Below are 17,451 nucleotides of genomic sequence, written 5' to 3' on the forward strand. Positions count from 1 at the left end.
TCCACATCAGCATGCCTTCCCCTTTAAGCTGCCTTTTGAGAAATTGAGAATTCATTTTTACACTTCCTTAAAGTATTTCTGTGCTGGATAATTTTAGGACACACTAAACAGAACAATTTCTGCTTATCTTATATTTAGAACCATGGCCTTTGCAATGCAACTGTGAAATACAACTGATTGTCACAAATGTAGGTTTTGCCAATTGTTTTTTTCCTTGCCAAACAGTGTGAATAATTGCTGTGATCATTCCTTCAGTTAGTCTTCAAATTCTTCAGGTGAATGAAAACTCCAGTTTCAATTATACTGGAAGAAAACCTTCCTTTTTAGTATGGGGGACTACAAGTGAGGTGGGCTTTGTTTTTTCCCCAAAGAACAACACACAGGTGGAAATGATGGCGATCTATTGTGTTCTTTGAAACTATGTTCAGCTTTCAGTACAATTAGGTCTTTGCTGTTAGCACAGAAGGCCTATTTTGTGTTTCCTTGAATGCCAGCAACTTACGTTGGTATCACCTAAAGGCAACCACTGACATATTTAAATAAAGAATTAATGACCAGTCCTTATGTGTCCCTTCTTCCTTCTATTCAGATCTGTCACCTTTGTCTTCAGCACCACTGGAGAAGCTAAGCAGTGGGGAAGCAGAAGGGTTTGGGGCTGGGAGGGTTCCCAGCACCATCTGGTAAGAATGGGGATGCTGGCAGGATAAATGACTAAGGCAGCTCTCAAAAACCCTTCCTGATTTCACAGTCAAACAAGTTCTCCATAAGCTGTCAGTCCTATCCTCCCAGAAGGAAGAAGGTTCGGATCCAACAGTCAGCATTCAGAAATCTAATTCAGGCTACCCAGCAAAATTTATGAGGGTCAAAGCAAACCAGTGACAGAGTAAGGAGGAATAGGAACTCGAGAGAATCCCATGAGAGGGGCAGAAAAAGGGACAGAGGAGGATGCTTTAGATGTGTGCTGGCACCATGCTTTCCTGCAGGTAAAGGTAGCCCAGGATTTCACTCCAAGTAGTTCATTTGGAAGATATGATTGAGTGTCAACTGCCCTTCATCCAGTGGAAGAGATACCTAAAATAGAGCTAATGGCTTAAAGTTACTTAGCTCCTGTTCAGTCTGTGAGCAAGTAAAATGTTAGACTGTAATATTTAACCACAACTCCCATGCCCTTCTGAGAAGCACAGGGAAGACTGCCTAAAGGAAAGTCAGACATTGGCCATGCTGTTTCCTGTGTGCACCAGGTGAAAAAATCTGCACCTGCCTTCAGGCTCATGTAGATAGAGAACTTCCTCCAGTGCAGTGGCTGTCACACAGCTCACTTTCTGGCACAGCCCATTTCCTCCTGGGTGACATTTCCCTTGGGGGCAACAGGGGCTAGTACTCTGTGCGTGCCACCAGTCACGATCACCAAAACTGCCAGCTGGTCGCCATGTAATATAACCAAAGTTGTAGTGCTGTGACAAGAACTTGCTCCGTGTGTCAATGGGAATGAAGAATGGATGAGAGACAGCATGACACAGAAAAAGATTCACAGATATCTGGAGACACAGTACCATAAGGAGAACCCAGTACCTACTACAAATATTGGTACTATTCAAACTGTTAGTTTAAAGATTAGAAGTGGTATTCATTCTTTTTTAATGCTCATCCATAAGAGGTCACTGTGTGATACAATGAACACCTTGGTGTCAGCAGCTTTCTTCTCCCTTCCCGTGTGCTCAGCACGAGGTGTCCAGTCACCTCCAGTAATGTCTCAGCCACTACCCAGCTGCCCTCAGTAGGGGCTATCAGGGAAGGAATTAAAACAAGACAAGTGGAAGTCCTTCATCTTGATTGTGTCATCTTAGTCAATTTTACAATCATTTAAACATACTTTTTATTCCCTATTAATCTCAAATGGAGCCCAAGAGTTTTACAACCCCCACAGACATATTAAATAACCAGTATAACATACTCAAAACTTTGGGAAACTGAGTTTAAACAGCAAAGATATAGGCTCACAAATGAACAAGGCTCCTCTGGTATCCCAGGGTTTGGGGCCTCTATTTTAGAATTTGTTTCACTTTGACGTTGTTTTTTCAGTAGTGAGTAGACTTTTTCACACAAGTGACTACAACCCAGTGTGGGACATGAAGACTGTCAAGGTGATCTGCCCACAGGAATTTCTTAAGCATAAAATTTTTGTACTGCCATTCATAATGAGATGAGAAACATAACAGGCAACTTAACGGCAACTGAAACCATTTTAGCTCAGATCAGCTAAACAAAGATCTTCTTCATGGAGTGAAGTGACTTAAAGGGAAGTATTTAATTCGGAGATTTCCATGGGAAAACAAAAAAATAAAAATAGCAATATGGAAATTTTCCAGTGGAAAACTTGTTCTTGTGGAAATTCCGCTTTCAATTGACAAATTGTTTTTATGGGAAATTCCTAAGCAGCTGTAGGCACAGCCCTCATGCTGAGAAGTTTAAAAGCAGCTCATGTTTGACCCAGCACCCTCAGATTTCCCACATCAGATAAACAGCAAAAGCAAAGCCCTCGTTTTTCCTTTACTCCCGAGCACACCCTGCAGCACACAAGCAGTCTCACTGCATGAGAGTGAACTGACTGCAGGGGCAGCATGCACGTGGTTACTGATGGGGGGTGCTTGCAGGACTAACCTTTTAATGTCCCAAATCAGAACTAACCAGAGGCTCTTATATGAGCTGTCTTCAATGCTCTGATAAGTCTGATACTGGTTAAAGCTGTCACTGACTCCAGCAACAGGTTTACCTGCACTAGGCTTGGGAGAATCTAAAATGAAGCTTCTCACAGTGGGCTGCATCAGGGAGAGAGAACTTGGTGCTGACTTTCATGTGCTTATGTGAACAGTCACAAATCATGGATACAAATCTGTCATTATTAACTGTTTTACACTGGCTTAAACCTGTCAATAAGAACTATATACCCTACAGCTACCATTACAGAGAGCAAGACAAACATTTTTAGCAAGCTTGCAAAGGGTCTTCTAAATTTGCGGGTGGAGCATTGAGTAAGTGTCACCTTTACAGAATGATATTAGGAAAGCATAAACCATTCATTATAATGCATCTTCTAGCCAACACTTTAGCATGAATCATCATACCGTGTAAACAGGCTAGAAATCATATTTATGGTAGGGCTCAAAGTATCTCAGAAAGTCAGAGGAAGAAAAAAGCTGTTACAGGAGGCAGGCATGTACAAAACCTCACAGTCCAGAAAGGTACTGAGCACCTAAATCATTCACCTAAATATTTGCAGTGATTTACACTGTTTCTGTACCAGACCTGGACATTTCACATGAATGCACTTTTCACACAAAATAAAATTTAGAACCCTTTGCGTAAAAAAGTTAATTCTAGTGGCTGTACAGGACTGTTCTTCGTAATTTATTCTCAGGAGTGAAATTGTCTCTTTCCCAGTCACCTTCTGCCCCATACAGCCTACTCAAGTGCAGAGAGGATCCAGCATACTCCAAACTGAGCTGGGCTGGAGGAGCTCAAGCACAGTTGAGCTTTGGCAGGAGTGGGAACCCCAAGGCGCCATTGGAGGAGGCTTTGGCAGCTGGCTGCCTGCCAGGGGCTGCGGGCTACAAGGTGAAGGAGTGGACAAAGGCCACTGCTCAGCTGCTGCAGTGACCTTCAGCTATGCTGATCAGCATCAGGAATGCACCCTCTGGCCATGCTTGTGTTTCCACATGCTTTCTTGGCTATCTGCGACACCCCACACACACGCATGACACCGAGTTGGCATGCACAGCCCGTGTCCGTGCTGCACGCGAGGCCAGCGAGTTCCCCTCCAGCCACACTGCTGCTCCTCACCCAGCAGCACAGCACCCAGATGTGCTCACCAAGGCCCGCTGCAGGGCTACGACAACCAGACACCCCGAGGCTGAACGGCAAGTAACTTGAATTTCAGAGTTGGGCAAAAAATATCCTGTGCCTCTCCACCTGAAGGAATTAGTCTTTTCTGCTGTCACAGTAATAAAATTGCAATGAAAGCCTTATTAATGCAAGTTTTGTTACTGAAGTGACAAGGAGGGCATTTATTTTCAGAGCCAGACACTCGAAGGAATACCCTACATGGTAGATAGCGTAAGTATCCCGTATTTCCAGTATATGACAGAGCTACTTCTACTACACTGAAGCACATGTGATAAGAGAAGAGGGCCCGGGCCCTTCTCCATATTCTCTGCATACCTGTTACTATCACACAGCTGCTCTCAAGTCTACAGTTTCCTGTGCAGTACAAACTGCATACCACTTCCCCTACGGAAAAAAAAAGGCCTTGCTTGTTCTTAATTGACGATGGAAATACTGTCATATTTTCCACTAGCCAAGCTCGAAACCATTACTGAACAAACCTTCATTAATTTTTCCACAACATTTTGCAGAAATGTCAGGAAACAGCTGCACCAGAATGATTAACTGTCCTTATCACTAAGGCTTCATTGGCCAATTTCAAATTATATAGGTTTTCTTCTTTCAAAACTCTACATTTACTGATATTTTTTGTTATTCTCCAGTTGACTGTTTCAGTACAACACTTTCTCCTCAAAAGTATCTGATTGCACAGGTTCAGTGGCAGACAGACATTTTACGACCAGTGGAAGAATTTGTACAGTTTGGAGCTGCATACTTCTAGGAAAAGATTGCTTCCTGCAGATTGCTCAGCTGTGTCTTTCTTGGATCAAATTCAATGAAATTCACAACTTGCAGTCAGATTGTATTTGCCAGTCAGGGTGAATTCATCACACTGACATGAACTTCTTTTGCTGCATTTTTTTATTCCTTTCTTTTCCTGTCTTCCTCTTTTCCTTGTCCCTTCTCTCTCCCCATGCTCTCTTTCCCACCTCTTGAGCTATACTATGTGTCAAAACTTACCATACAATGCCCTGTACATTTTCTGGCAAAAACAAGTGGAACAGTACACATCACCATCCCAAACATGCAAACGCTGAGATGCTAGAAGGCGTAATACCAAATGAAAGTGCAGCCATCTGGAGGTAACTGCTAGTGTGGATCTGAGCTTCCCAACTTCTGAAACTTTGCAGTCTCAGAACTTTTTAGCAAAGCGTCAGTGAGCAAGAGACTCCACTCACACAGATCTGCACAGGGCACTGGACTGTAGTTTTTCAAAAATGGAAGTTCTTCAGATTTTGTTTAGAACACAGCCAGGTTCATAGGATTACCTTTAAAGACTGACATCATAGTATAGCACCCTGCTTATATTTTGAAATTATTTAGGGTTACTATAGCATTGTATGTAACAATAATTCTGCATATATGTCAATGGCAGATTTAAAATTGCAGTTGTTCACTCCATGTCTTAATTGAAGCTGCAGGCCTCGAATCTATAACCTTAAGATATTTTTAGACAGAGGGAAATATTGATGCAAATAGGTATATACGTGTCTCGGAAGTTAAATAAAATTAATGCCATCAAGTGGGGGGGGGGGGGTTTTCAGTGATTCAAGTGTTCATGCTGCTATGACCCCCTATCCCTAGCAAATATTAAGGTACTTGCAGGATTATAAAGAAATGAAACATGCAGAGGTTTATCTAGGTCTTATAAAGAATCCATTTGTGTGTCTTGCTTTTTAAAAGTATCTCTCGCACAGCAGTGTGCATTGCAGCACACCATCCCCACCCAGCTCTGCTCAGGGACAGCCGGCCAGCGATGCCCTCAGCCCGTGCTGGGTCAGCTCCTGAACTCCTGCATCGCCCTCAGCCGGGGTATGGACACCTGGGAGCCCCTGGGCCAGGATGCCTAACCCAGAATGCTGGCCTTGTTATTTAATTGGTGCACTGCTGGCTATGAAAAAAATAAACCAAACAGCTATGTTTTTAAATTACTTCACCAAGATACCTGCTTAGATGGCAGAAATTGCAGTACGCTATATTCTGCTTAAAATACGCATGAATATATATGGGTTCTATTTACGACACACGAAATACTGCCAAAAGGACGCAGGTTCTTTAAGGATTAGGTTTTATAATATTGCAACGCCAAATTTCTCCTTCACAATATCCTTATGTGTCGCTGCCCTAGCTCGAAAGCAGCAGCTCGCGGTGCCAGAGCCTTTCAAGGACCGTGTCCTTCCAGCCGGCGGGATGTCAGCGCACGGGCCACACATTGTGTGGGGGGGGGAAAGGAGCTGTTAGATTTCATTAAGCCAGCGCTGATTTTTGTGGCTCTGGGGGCTGGTTCCGGTTTTTTGGGGGTGGGGACGCTCTGAAACGAGGAGGGGACAAACGCCGGCCCGCCGCCGGCAGAAGGTGCCGCAGCTGCCTGAGGGCCGAGGCTGTGCCGGGCGCGCCTTTTCCTTTTTTCCTTTTTTTTTTCCTTTTTTCCTTTTTTCCTTCCCCATCCCGCCCGCCCCCGCCGCAGCGCCGGAGCAGCCTGTGGTGCCCGGCAGCTGTGAGGCTGGAGAGCGCCGTGCCCATTCCTGCCTCCTCTGGACCTTGTCGTGCCTCATCCCCCCCACCCCGGCACAGGCTGCCAGGGAACTGATTTGCTGTCCAGCCACCACTCGGACGGAAAAGGAGAAAACACGTTTTGCCTGTCTCTGGCTACTCTCTGGCTACTCTCTCTGCTTCTCTCTGGCTACTTGTGGCTACTGGGATAAGTGCTCTCACTTATCCCAATTTGCACATCTCGAGCTCAAATCTACAGGAAGATTCAGTCTTGTTCCATTCACACTGTCAGCAATGAGCAGCAAGATCTAGGGGCAATGTCACAACAAAAAGAGAGACCTTGAACTTGCTTCACCCTTTGCATAGTCATTTATATTTGGGCAAAGTGGATAACAGCTCCTTTAGCACTAGCATAGTGGTATTTTATGCTCGCTCGGCATTCACTTTACCCAGGTATAAATAGCAAAAGGTTTCAGGCAGTAGAGAATCAGGACCAGTATCTTCAAAGGATTCCTTGCCAAAATGAAGCAGCTAGTCCTCCACACCACAGCTTGCAATCTTGCTGCAGGAAACATTCCCTGAAGGACGCCTGTGACTGCTGGTTTGGCAGTGTTGCGTGCTCTGGTCCTCGGAGAAAATGTGCCTTCCTACCACCCCGTGCCTAGAGGTAGAATCAGACTGCAAGCTTTCACCTGCAAAGTAGGCAGTGATAGGGTTCCATTTCTTCACGGGAGCCTTTTATTAGCTCACACAGCGTATTTACTACCCTACCAGTATTAAGTGCTTGCCTCAATATCCTTAGCACACAGGGTAGCGGTACATGTCATCAAAGTTACAATAACACCAGTTTGAACCACATTAATTGAGAGCATCTATTCTAAAATTTAATTGTTCCAAACAAAAAGTGAAGTGTGCTCTTATTCGGCTGACACATTCTCGGGGAGAGTTCTCAGCGTACAAGAGCCACAGCAAAAAGGGCCCAATGCACACAAGTGCCATTAAATTGCATGCTAACAAAACCTAAAAGCTGCATGCTAAAACTCCATTTCAGAGGATGGCCGCTATACCCTTGTATGCCAAAGTTCTCCGTTTTCCACTTAAATCCTGCCTGGTGAGTCAGGACATGGCCAGGTTTCCATACTCCAGCAGTGTTCCATTACTCCTCCTTATAAATTTCACACGCTGTTAATGCTTTCCAAACTGGCAACACAGCTCAGGGGTGCATGAGGACAGTTTATTTTCCTGCTGAACTTTAAACAGAAATTCCACAGGACCTCTGGCGGGGTAACAGCCCTGCTGACAGCCATCAGTTCACACCCTCTCGCCCACCCAACTCTGATCCCAGGCTGTGCAGAAACATCTCTGCTGCTCTCAGAGACTGCAGAGGGGCAAGAGAACAACGCAGATATGCACGACTACCACTGCAGGGACCTTGAGAGGGATCCATAAGAAGAGATAACCCATATAGCACCATCCTGGACTGCAGAATATTTGGGATCAGTTCCAGGGTTGCGCAAAGGTTCAAGGGACTGCCCTTCTCAATTTAACCCCTTCTTTCACTGAATTCATATATAGAATGAAACATAGGTCCAACACTATTTACATAATTCTGAAAAATCTGGCGGGGTTATTTCAAAATATGTGCTGTGTTTTCTTTGAACACCTTCTCGTGTGCTCATGATATCACATGACAATCTCCAGGGTCTTCCTTATACACCTAGCTTCTATGACTGAAAATAAATATTGGATAATTAAAAAAAAAAAACCCTCAACGAGAGAGATCAAACTTTCCTTAACCCTTCTCTCTTTCAAGCTTGTCTTATTAAATTCTAAGGGCTAGCAATTCGTTGACCATCAAGGATGTGCCTGTACAGAGAAGATGAGAGAAGAGGAGCTTCTCAGTGTTTCAAGTCTCCTAAAGCAAGAAAAGTAACTTTGTGTACTGCACACAGGTACAGTTTTTGAGACTGTGAATATGAAAACTGACCAACTTGGGACTAATAAACATGGTGCTGCAATCAGTAGCTGAAAATGGACCTTTTCTTGACAAGATAAATTCTCTTTGAACTATCTGGTGTCACAGTAAAACCTCTCTTGGGGATCCACTAATTTTAAGCTTGGGTGTTATTGCAAACAACAACATTAGCACTTTCATAATTGCAGTTTCTACATGCCCAAGTGTTCAAGACCCAGAGGAAATTTAAACATTGAACAGTACTGTCCATAGTGCACGTGAAATGGCAAAATTGTCAAGCATAAATCACCAACTTATATTTTAGGACAAAGTAAATAAAACCCCCCAGACATTTTGGATATAAAAACCTCACCCACCGTACCTTCTCGTATTTTTACAAGCACATTTTTCTGCTTGTTTAGTTCAAGAAGTGAAGACCTGGATACTTGATACAAGAATTGCATATGACAAGGGAAAGTGGAAAACCAAATATGTGGACAAAGCAAAGACATCACTTCCAAATTAACAAAAACCTGCCCCAAAACAAAAATGTCTCTAATTTCGGCAAAAGCTGGCCTCAGTTGTTACAAAAAGACACATAATCAGGATTTAAATGTGGGTGACTGCCACATAAAGCCTTTTCACAGACCTGCTCCTTCAGCTCATGCAAAACCACCCTTCCTTTTCTCTCCTACCTGGCTCCTGCCATCAAAGGTGCAAGTGAGTAATGGTTCCAGTCAAAGCAATTTGGTTCACTACTCCAGCAAATATGGCTGTTGACTCTCTCTTCCACCTATTTGAAAAACAAATATTAAAAAATTTTAATGACTGTGATCAATTCAGCCTGGTGTTTGATTTTATAACCTGAATGACTTTATGGTGTTGGCTACATCAATACATGCAAGAACTTCAGAGATTGTCACAGTCCTTCTGGCTGCCTTCAGAGCAATGTGGCACCAGCAATCAGTAGCTCTCCTGTGGTTTCCAACTTACTGTGGGCTAGAATACACATCAACTAATGCATGTCAAAGTGAAAACAACAGACATATAGGCCAGTAAGTGCACACAATGATGTATTTTCATACATGATATATACAAAAAGTGGGGTAAACACAAACCATGAATTGTCTTTGTAGTATCTTTATGTTTAGGCCTTGTCATTCCAAGTGTTCTGCCTAATTTATGTCTGATTTTGAAAACATCATGCCCAAATCCTGAACTTGAGAGCACATAATTTTTAATTAAATGCAAACACTTTCCTGTTATTGAACCAGAGCAATGTGATTATCTTTCATTCTGCTTCTTTCCTATTTAGCACTGTGCTTTAAAAGCAAGATCACCTCTAGGAATTCCCTTTTCCATATGATACTAGTATGTTTTAGAAAGTAAGTTATTAGCATACACTGTGAAAAAGTCATAACCCTTAAATTTCTTTTTTACATGAGTTATTAGCATACACTGTGAAAAACAGTCATAACCCTTAAATTTCTTTTTTACATGTGATGGAATTCTGAGAAAGACCACAAAGAAAGCACTTTCTGCATACAAAAGACCTGCATGTGTGCAGGAGTGCATGTGCATCCAAGGCACAGAGCACCAGGAGATAGGTTCATTAATGTGTTAGACACGTCAGACAGCCACAGGCTGCTTTGCTTACACCTTGCAGGGAGTGGGTTATTGAATACCCCTAACTGGGGCATACAGACAAGGCTCCAGGAACTGGAGACTCAGATCTAATTTGTACACAGAGGAGCTGACTGAAATGCCCCCTTGTTACTACTCAGGCAACAAACCTTCAGTGATCTTGTGTTCAGTGAACAATGTACTCCAACGGGCCTGGCTGCTCTGATTTTGCAAAGGCTGCTGTGAACACATAGACAACCACAGCATGCATTTTGCTCAGGGCTCTTTCTTTCAGGCTTCCCTGCATCCCTGAATACCCACATGTGAGATCCCAGGTGATGTGATGGGTAGGCAATAAGTGCGAGTATCCCAGGTGGATGTGCTCCTAAACAAAGCAGCAGCCCAGGGGTGCACAGGGTCCCAGGAAGAAGTGCAGCTCATGTCACCCCTTCTCCTGCTCTTTTGCCCTGGCTGTGTCACTGGGCTCTGGCTGGCTGCTGTCTCAGGTGATCAGATCACCACAGCAGAAGACGGTACATTCTCCTCAAGGCCTTATACATCATGGTAGAGGAGCATGTCAGAGGACTTGAACAGGAAAATCTCAAACTTAGCCCACCTAACTTGCAAATTTGTGCCTGTGGCCTGACCATACCATACCCTGAAGCCAAAACAAACTTCCCTCTGTTTCCAGCAGGGAACCTGTCCTCCGTGGGGTGGGCAACACAGGGTGCTTCCACTGCTAGCAGAGCACAGATGTGAGCTAGTGGAAACAGCGTGCCAAAAGCTGAAAGGTAAAGCAGGCCTGGAACTGGCTGGCAATAAAATGGACACGCTTATGTTGCTTTTCCCTGCAATGTTTGCTACCAGCAACAAAAACAAATAGTAAATGATAATGTGTTATTGACCAGCAATATCAACAACAGTCTATACAGGCATGTGAGTATATAAAATAACACATGCTCTGGCTGCAGCCGCTGGCACTTTATCACACCAATCTACAGCTTTCTAGGAAATGATCTGGGTGTGAAGCCAGGAACCACTTTTGAACCTTTGAACAGACAAGGGCCTAATATGGTTTTAATCTGTTGGTGAAACCTTGGCACAGCTCTACTCAAGGGCAAAACTCTGTACTTAGCAGGGCCAGCATTTCAATCACTACTTTTACAATTGACCTGAAAAATGTCCCAGGCAAAAGAACCAAAGCAAAACAATAAAGAAGTCCTGAGTCCTTATTCTCCCATTCTTCAGTAGGATCTAGGAGTACCCTGGCCTCCTCCTCCTAGTGTGGCATGGATACCTTCCAGCCCTAAAGCAGATCCCCCTGTAGTTTCACAGGCTGAAGTGGTTTTAGTGATGCTGGCTACATATGCACAGTTATTTCTAATTAATATATATCATGAACTTGTTTATCCTATCTGCAACCTAAAGAAAAGGGTTTTTATTCTCATTTATACTCAATCCTCTCTATAGCACCCTGGCAGAAGCAGAGAAGACTTTCAAGAAAAAAAAAATAAAGCCGTAAGTGAAAGATGTCATTTATAGAACAAAATCACACTTCTGCTGCTCTAGCTTCACAGAGAGGATTTAAATTGAAATCCATGAGGAACACTATATTCCATTTTGTCCTAACTTATTTTAGCTCAAAACTGGTGGGATCCAATGTCTTCCCTCTTGCTGTGGTAACCTCTCTGTTTTCAACACGGTTCCTCAAAGAATACTCTAGCATCTGATCCGTTCAATTCAGGCTGGATCAGTTTCTGAGTATTTAAGAAACTTAATCATTACTTACAAGGAGGCAAAATATTCTCCAAACCAAGATCTGCTTAAGGACAGCAGGATTTTGTCCTGGCAGTGGTAATGAATCTCCTTACTAACTTAACATCTCATAGCAGCACTGGTTCTAGCAAACAGGACATGGTCTGAAGGAACCAATCTGCAGAGCCTCTAACAAGCCCAAATAATGCATGTGTCATCAAACAGGATTTTTCTGCCTAATTGAAGCTCGAGAGTTCTTGTTTGGATAGTAAAACCAGGAACTTTTGTTCTTATCACTGCATTAGTAACAATTTGAGCGATCCTTTGTTCCTTTCCTGCAGAAGAAAACGAGCATGCCTCCAATGCCTGCCCACCAAAGACAGCAATGCAACCACCACTGCTGAGCATTTTCTGATGTTCATAAATTGCTAGGTCTCTTCTTACAACTAACAAATTATTGGGCAAAAGGAAATTACTTCAAGTTGCATCAGAGGAGGTTTAGATTGGATATTAGGAAAAAACTTGGCAGAAAGAGTTGTCAAGCTTTGGAACAGGCTGCCCAGGGCAGCGGTTGTGAGTCACCATCCCAGGAGGTATTTAAAAGACATGCAGATGTGGCATTTGGGGACGAGGCTTAGTCATGGACTTGGCAGTGCTGGGTTAACAGCTGGACTTCCAGACTAAAGGATTCTGTGATTCTATTTGGTCACACCTGGTCATGACTCTCCTAATCTCTTCTGCAGTTGTTTGACAGCTGTTGGGACTATGAATAGACAAGCTCATCAAAAGGGAAATGAGAGTATGAAAATCACAGCATGTCTCACTGTTTGGAAGAGCTTTTTCAATTTGAACTTTGCCTCTCAAACACTCTGGGAATAGCCTTTTACACAGGACCTGGAAACACAGGCAGAAGTGCCCTGATAATGACTCTTACACCATCTGCTTTTGAAAGATTCCTAGCAGCCTTGGCAACCCCTGTAACCATATTCTAGTCATAAAACATACCTTCGGTGGTGACACAAAAATGTAACAGAGACATCAACATCATCTGACTGTAAGAATTAAGCAATGTCATAGATCAACAGCAAAATCTTTGCTTTATATCTTATATATTTGTTAAACTGACACTGTAAGGTCAGTTGAGGGTAGAGAGTTGACAGGGAGATACCTGTGCATCTTCCAAAGCAAAAAAAAGTCAGAAATCTCATGTGTATTTTAATCAGAAACTAATTTTTTTGAAAGCAATTTAATAATATTTTATTGCTAATTATTCAAAGATTCTGAAATAGTACAGGTGAAATTGCTTCAAGAGTACAAAGGGCAAATAAAGCCATGCCCATGTTAGTCCTTAGCTGGTTTGCAGCAGATAGCATTCCAGCACAGTGTGTAACTTACCATGGTTTGGGAATTTACCTAAAGCCTCACTTTAATCAGGTCTATAAGGTACCATTAAGTTGCAAACAGATTCTAGGATTTATACAGAATAAATTGTACTAAAGAAGACCTAGGTAATATGGGTAGAAAAATGTGCAGACTTCAGCAGTGCATCAACAAACAACTTGGATTCATGGCAGGTAACTCACAACAATGGGGCTATATGCAAATCTCTCACTCCAAACCATCTTGCAAGAGTTCCCTCTTTATAGATGTTTTCTTAATGCAACGAAATTACCACAAAAACTTCTGTAATCTGTAGAGTGTGAAGCCAGTCAGAGTGGATTTTCTAATTTTTCAATTTTTTAATTTTTCTCTTTTTGCTCCTTTTCAAACACAGGTCCATAGAACTCTGTGAATTATCATTTGTTATGGGAGAAATAAGTCTAAAATTTCCTTGATTGCAGCTATGATACATTAAGTTCCAGGCATCAATCTCAATCACAGCACTTTTTCTCCAAGTTATTGCTCTCTAAACAAAACACAATTTATTACACACACAACTTGATAGCTATGGCAGCTAAGACAAGAAGCAAAAAAGTCTTCTGATGTGAGGAAGGTAAAAGCAATGTCATACTTTAAATTGACTTCATATGATCAATGCCAGAAGACAATCATCTGTGAAATGATGTTCATGCCTTGATCAAATGCAATCACACCATATGCAATTGAATTTGGAAAAAGTGGAAGAAAATTATTCCCATTAGTTTACTGGTGTTCTTAATGTGTTCACACAAATCATCTTTGAATAGATGAATTAAAATACTTAAAGCAACTCTACCTTTGCCCTCTTAATTCCAGGTCATTCTGGCAGCTCCCAATACCGCACACAACCAGGTAGATAAAATTAACGGATCAAATTTTGAACTACTTACAAAGTAAAAGGTATAGAATTCATTTTTTGAATCAAATGTTGCTATGCTGTAAACATTTTTGTCTTCATTATTAAAACAGCAAGAGATTTGAAGCCTGCTTTATATTTCAGATATATGCTTCTTTTGTTTTCCACTATTTTCTCAATAGGAGTATGATAGCCCATTTAAATTTTTTTTATAGACAGCTTTTTTTCATTTTGGTATCCTGATAACACCATATTGCAGATCTCAATGCAAAGATGACCAAGAAATCTTTGTAAAATTTCAGTTTGTTCAAATTTGTACATGCATAAATTTATGTGCATATATATGTGTTTATCTACATAAATATATGTATATATACATATGTGCATATTTGTACATATTATTTAAATAAAACCAGACATATTTACTAATGCATGTGTGTTAGTGGAGCTGATTTTATTGTCTCTCAGGTTCAGCAATCCAAACAAAATTTAACTAAAAGGAACATCTATGAACTTTATTTACTTTACACATAGGTAATTCACTTTATTAAAACCAAGAACCTAATTTCTTTTTGGGAGCCTCCCTATGCAATCCAAACAAAATTTAAGTAAAGGAATATCTATCAACTGTACTTACTTTACACATAGGTAATTCACTTTATTAAAACCAAGAACCTAATTTCTTTTGGGAGCCTCCCTATGTTATCCCTATCTTCAGACCCCAGTCTGCACAGGAGCCTATTTAGCTGCTGCCTCTGAAAGTATGATTTTGGGTTACTTTTTTTCACTTCAGCCAGGAGCTAAATTAGCAAGAGCACATCCCCCTAAGTATAGGTCCATAACCTCACTGCAAATAACAGTTTAAACACTGCCAGCTGAGACCAGCACCCTCACTAACCAGGCCTGATGCTTTTAGACAATGGTCAAGCTGACAATTGACACAGTGTCCTCAAACACACATTGCTCAACCCATTTGCCTGGCCTGCTGCTGCCAAGAGGGCTGTTTGTGCAGGCAGCTGGCAGGAAGATGGGAGTACATCTGGCGATCCTCCGAGAGTAGGCAGGGAAAATGAAAACATCACATCTCAGCCAAGCCCAAGATAGGATTCTAGGTAAAGCTCATGCTCTATGGGATCCAAACATGCTCTTTGGCAAAACAGACTTTGGCAAAATCATCACGAGGAACCTCCCACACTGAGTGGCCTTGGCTTCCATTCTCTCTTTGAATGATTACCCTGCTACGACACCCAAGCATTGGGGAAGTCCAAAGCAGCAAGGTGCACAGTGAAGAAACTGAGGCAGAGGCACTAAGCAGACATTAAGGCCACTAAGCAGGTAGGCTACAATATGGCAAGCATCCCACTAGACCATGGTAATCACTTCAGCTGTCAAAACTATCTCCATCTCCATGGAAAGACCGACATCAAGCCCATGGCAGAGTAATGGCCATAGTGCTGGACCATCTCAGCAGCAGGTGAAAGCTAACTTGTCCCTGAGAAGCTGGCAACTGGGTCAGCCATGCAGGATAACAGGAGGGAAGTGGGATGTCTGTGAGCAAGAGAGTTTTGTCAGCAAGGGAAATAATCTAGGGACTTAGGGTCTGTTTACAGAGTTTTGGTTGTTACCTGCAAAATCTAAGCCAAGGCTCCCTGTGAAATAAAACTAAGAGCTCAGTGAGTCTGGTGTTAATTCAAAGTATAGACCTCACTCAAGGCACTCTGAATTCAGACCAGATAAGCTGAGATCAGTCTCGGACCATTGCAGAGACAGCTTGTAAAGCACAGGATTACACAACTGTTGTTTCAGGTTGGCAGCCCCAGTGCAACACCATCACTGGCAGCTGATCATTTGTGTTGAAAATCTGAACGGGCCACCAAACCATCTCTGAGCACACACTTTTATAGCACTTCTGCTGGACATCATGTGACCTCTTCACAAGGAAACTGCCTCACTATCCCTTGTTATTGCCACATCTAGAGAGGGGCTGTTTTAAGTGTCCTCTCTCCCTCCACTCTGGTCCTCCAGGTGTTAAGACTACCCAGAGAAAGGCAGCAGTGAAGACTTTGGTTGTCCTCAGTGAGGCAAGATCCCTGTGCACTGATGTCGCTCTGCTCTTGGGGTGTGCTCAGTAAGTCAGTAATTTGTCATGAGCGTGGGCCCTCTCCATACATGGCAGGCTGGAGGAGGAATGACCTCAAACTCTGCTTCTAATCCAGGGGGCGTTGCCAAAGCACAGTGTTTGAGTTTGATGCATGAAGCGCAGAGATATTTTCAGCTACTGAATCACACTTTTGGCTCCACAGCTAACTTGAACTTCTCCTTAGTTTTGTTTGCAATTTTTTTGCATTTTGTGATCACCACTGACTCTCAGAAAAATAGGTGGTGTTTTAAGGAAAAAAACCACACATAATCATAAATGTGAAGATTTTTTTTAATATCAATTTTATTTGAATAACTTTTATTTTATTTTCTTGCATGTGTGGAGGAGTGGAGTTAAACAAATTACTAATAGATTATGGTGCATCACTAATGTCTGGCTTCTTTATTTCACATTCTAAATATATGCTATTAAATGCTGCCAGTGAATATTTTCTAATGATTTTTGTGTCCAACACAAGAATGAAAGAGTCTGAGAAACAAGGCAGTGCAACAGCAGTTAGCTTGGACGCTGCTACGCAAGAACTCTTAGCTATATTCCTATAGCTGACGCAAAAATATTTTGCTATACTTGCCCCATGAAACCATATTCACTTGACCACAATTCACAACCACAATTTGAAACTGGGAGTAATGAAAAAGCAAAACATCATTTTACAATATAAAGGGCATGATTCTTAATTGACTTATCCTGCCTGTTGCAACTGCATCACCTTTCTGTCACTGTGCCCTGAGCCTACTCTCACTGATTTGGAAAGCTCCAGCAGAGAAATTATGCAACCTCATTCACAGCTAAGCAAGTCATTTAAGCAAGTCACTTAATTCCATCTCTAATCAGTATTGTTAATTCAGCAAAGCAAAGCATGTGCTCAAGCCAAAAGTGAATAGGTGGAGTGCATCTTTTTGAACGTTGGTTTTTCACAGAGTGAGGATGTGGCACAAAACTTCCCTTGATTTACCTTTGGAGGTCATCAGGCTGGAAGAAGGTAGAATTCAGCTGTTAATCAAACTGTCACTCATGCATGTAGAGTACTAGTCTTTTTAACTCATCCATAGATCACTTAAGCAAAAACAAATTTTTAAAAGGCCATGGGACATATCCTTACAGTGGACATAGATATATATACATATACATACGACCCATGAATTGCAGGGACCACAGGGGCAGGAGTTAACACAAAAAAAAAGAGATAAGAAGCTACCATAGGAAATTCTCTACATAAATTGTTGATAAGCCTCACTGAGTCTTTAC

At 42.2% G+C, this 17,451-nt stretch overlaps 1 protein-coding gene across 18 annotated transcripts in view; it reads right to left on the reverse strand.

Moving 5' to 3' along the window:
* The window catches only part of HIVEP2 (HIVEP zinc finger 2), a 136,676-nt gene that overhangs the window by 42,310 nt on the left and 76,915 nt on the right, over positions 1-17,451 (reverse strand). For 15 of the 18 annotated variants that reach the window (XM_039707385.1, XM_039707392.1, XM_039707375.1 and 12 more), the window contains one exon: positions 9,085-9,182. The exons of the other annotated variants lie outside the window; for them this stretch is intronic. The gene's annotated coding sequence lies outside the window, so the exon portion shown is untranslated. The remainder of the gene's footprint in view (positions 1-9,084; positions 9,183-17,451) is intronic. 18 annotated transcript variants of the gene reach the window in all.

Source organism: Passer montanus, unplaced genomic scaffold (assembly GCF_014805655.1).
Source record: "Passer montanus isolate IOZ18808 unplaced genomic scaffold, ASM1480565v1 scaffold2, whole genome shotgun sequence".
Lineage (NCBI taxonomy): Eukaryota > Metazoa > Chordata > Aves > Passeriformes > Passeridae > Passer > Passer montanus.